Genomic DNA, 5000 nt, shown 5'->3' on the forward strand with positions numbered 1-5000 from the left:
ATATGAAAGATAATCAAATCGAATTTATATGAAACTATATTCGATTAAATGTATGAAAGTAAAATTTAACAAAATTTTGCCCATACATTTTTCACAATGCGTTGTGTACATTGTCAGAAACACTCACGGTGAAGGCAAGTGAGATATATGAAAGAAAATCGAATCGAATTTATATGAAACTAAATTCGATTAAATGTATGAAAGTAAAATTTAACACAATACATTCATATGATAAACTGAATAAATATATAATAAAGACATTTCAAATATATGGAAAATATCATCATATATATAATTTAGTATTTTAATATATATTTAGTTAAGTTGATGGTATTATTGAAATATATAAAATGTAATTGAATTATATGAAATCAAACTGAAATGTATTGAATTGAATTTTTCCCATACATTTTTCACAATGTGTGGTGTGCATGGCAAAAAACACTCACGGTGAAGGCATGTGAATAATATGAAAATATCAACATTTAACTAACCAATGATATTGAAGCATATAAATCGAATCATAACTATATGAAACACGAATTTGAGTTATGTTAAACTGGTGATATTGTGGATTTATTCCTAGTTTTCCATACGTTAGTTTAAATAGAAACAATTTTCGAATATGTATACATATATGAAGAATTTATATTCTATACTAACATATTATGGAATGTAACTATTGATTGTTGCCTTGGCATATTGGTGTATTGTGAGATTTCATTCATAGTTTTCCATACGTTAGTTTAAATAGAAACAATTTTCGAATATATATACATATATGAAGAATTTATATTCTATACTAACATATTATGGAATGTAACTATTGATTGTTGCCTTGGCATATTGGTGTATTGTGAGATTTCATTCATAGTTTTCCATACGTTAGTTTAAATAGAAACAATTTTCGAATATATATACATATATGAAGAATTTATATTCTATACTAACATATTATGGAATGTAACTATTGACTGTTACCTTGGCATATTGGTGTATTGTGATTTTATTCATGGTTTTCCATACGTTAGTTTAAATAGAAACAATTTTCGAATATATATACATATATGAAGAATTTATATTCTATACTAACATATTATGGAATGTAACCTTGGCATATTGGTGTCATTGTATTTTATTCCTGGTATTCTATAGTTAGTTTAAATAGAAATAAATTTTTGAATTCAAAATTTTATATTCTATACTAGCATTACATAGAAATTATCCTCAACTGTTTGTTTCTTGTATACATACAGGAAATTAAACAGATGAAGAAAAAAAAAAACAAAACAAATAAAAATTATAAGAAAAATTAAATTTTAAATAAAAGAAAAAAGGAGAAATTTTTTCAATCATATATATATTTATGATTAAAAAATAGAATTATGGAATTATTAATTTCAATTCAGAGAGAAAAATTATGTAATATATGAAATTATTACATTAAAAATGCATTTGAAGAAAAAGTAAAATGTTATTAAAAATGATACATTTGAAAATTGGCAAATATTAAGAAGAAATATCGTTCTTATATTTTTATATAAAATATATATAGAGAACGAAAATTCTTTTTCATAAAAAACGGTTTTTGAATTCTGATAAGAAAAGCTAAAGGGGTCGGCGGGAGCGCACATTGAACGAAAGAAAATGAAAGAAAAACACAACAAAGAAGAAGACCAAATAAAATACAAATATTTTATACAAATAAAAGCACATTATTATATAATAATAATAATAATAATAATAATAATAATGATGATGATGATGATGATGATGATGATGATGATACATAAATTGTGTTATTAAAATTACGTTCTATTGTATGTGCGTTTTCCCCTTTACTTTTTATATACACCGTAATTTATGAAATTTTCAAATATGAAAAGCAAAGAAAAATATATAAACAAATATATATATTATTCTGGTTGATCCTGCCAGTAGTTATATGCTTGTCTCAAAGATTAAGCCATGCATGTCTAAGTACAAACAAATTAAAAGTGAAACCGCAAAAGGCTCATTATATCAGTTATGGTTCCATAGATCGTTAACAGTTACTTGGATAACTGTGGTAATTCTAGAGCTAATACATGCAATATAAACACGGACCTTATGGAACGTGTGCTTTTATTAGACTAAAACCAAGCGATCATTTGATCGTTAAATTGGTTGAACTCTAGATAACTTGCAGATCGTATGGTCCCGTACCGACGACAGATCTTTCAAATGTCTGCCCTATCAACTTTTGATGGTAGTATCTAGGACTACCATGGTTGCAACGGGTAACGGGGAATCAGGGTTCGATTCCGGAGAGGGAGCCTGAGAAACGGCTACCACATCTAAGGAAGGCAGCAGGCGCGTAAATTACCCACTCCCAGTTCGGGGAGGTAGTGACGAAAAATAACAATACAGGACTCATATCCGAGGCCCTGTAATTGGAATGAGTACACTTTAAATCCTTTAACAAGGACCTATTGGAGGGCAAGTCTGGTGCCAGCAGCCGCGGTAATTCCAGCTCCAATAGCGTATATTAAAGTTGTTGCGGTTAAAACGTTCGTAGTTGAATTTGTGCTTCATACGGGTAGTACAACTATATATTGTGGTATGTACATTACCTTATGTATGTAAGCGTATTACCGGTGGAGTTCTTATATATAATTAATACAATGTATTTTTTATATATTCCTCCTATTTAAACCTACTTCAGTGCTCTTCATCGAGTGTTGTTGTGGGCCGGTACAATTACTTTGAACAAATTAGAGTGCTTAAAGCAGGCTCCAAATGCCTGAATATTTTGTGCATGGAATAATGAAATAAGACCTCTGTTCTACTTTCATTGGTTTTTAGATCAAGAGGTAATGATTAATAGAAGCAGTTTGGGGGCATTAGTATTACGACGCGAGAGGTGAAATTCTTGGACCGTCGTAAGACTAACTTAAGCGAAAGCATTTGCCAAAGATGTTTTCATTAATCAAGAACGAAAGTTAGAGGTTCGAAGGCGATCAGATACCGCCCTAGTTCTAACCATAAACGATGCCAGCTAGCAATTGGGTGTAGCTACTACTATGGCTCTCTCAGTCGCTTCCCGGGAAACCAAAGCTTTTGGGCTCCGGGGGAAGTATGGTTGCAAAGCTGAAACTTAAAGGAATTGACGGAAGGGCACCACCAGGAGTGGAGCCTGCGGCTTAATTTGACTCAACACGGGAAAACTTACCAGGTCCGAACATAAGCGTGTAAGACAGATTGATAGCTCTTTCTCGAATCTATGGGTGGTGGTGCATGGCCGTTCTTAGTTCGTGGAGTGATTTGTCTGGTTAATTCCGATAACGAACGAGACTCAAATATATTAAATAGATGCTTTCAGGATTATGATGTTGAAACTTATATAGCCTTCTTTCATGCGTACATCTTGAATGTACAAGTGTTTGAATGTGTTTATATAAGTGGAGTCGTACCTGTTGGTTTGTCCCATTATAAGGACACTAGCTTCTTAAATGGACAAATTGCGTCTAGCAGTAACGAGATTGAGCAATAACAGGTCTGTGATGCCCTTAGATGTCCTGGGCTGCACGCGCGCTACAATGAAAGTATCAACGTGTATTTCCTAGACCGAGAGGTCCGGGTAAACCGCTGAACCACTTTCATGCTTGGGATTGTGAACTGAAACTGTTCACATGAACTTGGAATTCCCAGTAAGTGCGAGTTATTAACTCGCATTGATTAAGTCCCTGCCCTTTGTACACACCGCCCGTCGCTACTACCGATTGAATTATTTAGTGAGGTCTCCGGACGTGATCACTGTGACGCCTCGTGTGTCACGGTTGTTTCGCAAAAGTTGACCGAACTTGATTATTTAGAGGAAGTAAAAGTCGTAACAAGGTTTCCGTAGGTGAACCTGCGGAAGGATCATTATTGTGTTCCATATCCGTAAGAAAAACAAACAATGCCAAAAAAAATAAAAACAAAAACAAACAAAAGAAAAAAAAAAAAAAAGAAAAAAAAGAAAAATTTATAATTATTTTGAATCCATATTCTTTTTATTCTTTTTCATTCAATTTGTTATCCATCAATTATATCATATTAAATATAATATGGATGGTACATTTTGTAATGTTTTTTCTTATTTTTTCTTTTAAAAACCTTTAAACATGAAAATAGAAAGTTGTACTTATTATTCATTTGATTGAATGATAAGTTAATTTGTTCACAATAACAAAAGTGGTATATATTTATTAATATATTTATATATACATAAAATGATTAAAAAAAATACAAAATAATCAAACATAATAAATACCACCACTGTATTATTGTTGAACTAAGACATTCGCAACTTAATAAAAATGTTTAGAGTTAAATATATTTGATATATATTATTGAAAGAAAATCAATTTATATATTATTATTATTATTATTTAATTTTACTCTTTCAATTAATATATGCAAAAAAAAATTGACATTTGTTATAAATAAAAATAAATAAAAAAATACTCTAAGCGGTGGATCACTTGGCTCATGGGTCGATGAAGAACGCAGCAAACTGTGCGTCATCGTGTGAACTGCAGGACACATGAACATCGACATTTTGAACGCATATCGCAGTCCATGCTGTTATGTACATTAAATTAAATTTTAAAGTACTGCTTGGACTACATATGGTTGAGGGTTGTAAGACTATGCTAAATAAGTTGCTTATTCTTTTATAAAAATAATTGAATTTAAGCAAATGTGTATATTATTGGATTTTAAATAATTCATAATATTAATAGCAAAAAAATAAAGATTATATAATGAATTTTTTATTTATTATATATATTCTTAAAAAAAAAAAAATCCTCTCAAATAAAATGAAATAAAAATTTTGAATCTAAGTATTCTCTTTAAAAAATTTTCATATTATTTATATATATATAAAATATTAATTTATATATGTAATTAAAGGAGGAATGTCTAGCATAAAAATTAATTTTTTTTTATTCTAGAATTGCCTCATTTTACATAAT

General features: G+C 30.0%; 2 non-coding genes across 2 annotated transcripts; both read left to right on the forward strand.

The window, feature by feature from the left end:
• Nucleotides 1–1918: 1918 nt before the first annotated feature.
• LOC128871159 (small subunit ribosomal RNA) lies at nt 1919–3909 on the forward strand. Its single transcript, XR_008455771.1, has one exon. It is a non-coding gene; the product is annotated as a small subunit ribosomal RNA (ribosomal RNA).
• A 576-nt stretch (nt 3910–4485) lies between these two features.
• Nucleotides 4486–4666, forward strand: LOC128871174 (5.8S ribosomal RNA). The gene has a single exon (XR_008455782.1). It is a non-coding gene; the product is annotated as a 5.8S ribosomal RNA (ribosomal RNA).
• The last annotated feature ends 334 nt before the right edge of the window (nt 4667–5000 follow it).

The sequence above is a fragment of the Anastrepha ludens genome, unplaced genomic scaffold, assembly GCF_028408465.1.
Source record: "Anastrepha ludens isolate Willacy unplaced genomic scaffold, idAnaLude1.1 ptg000042l, whole genome shotgun sequence".
Lineage (NCBI taxonomy): Eukaryota > Metazoa > Arthropoda > Insecta > Diptera > Tephritidae > Anastrepha > Anastrepha ludens.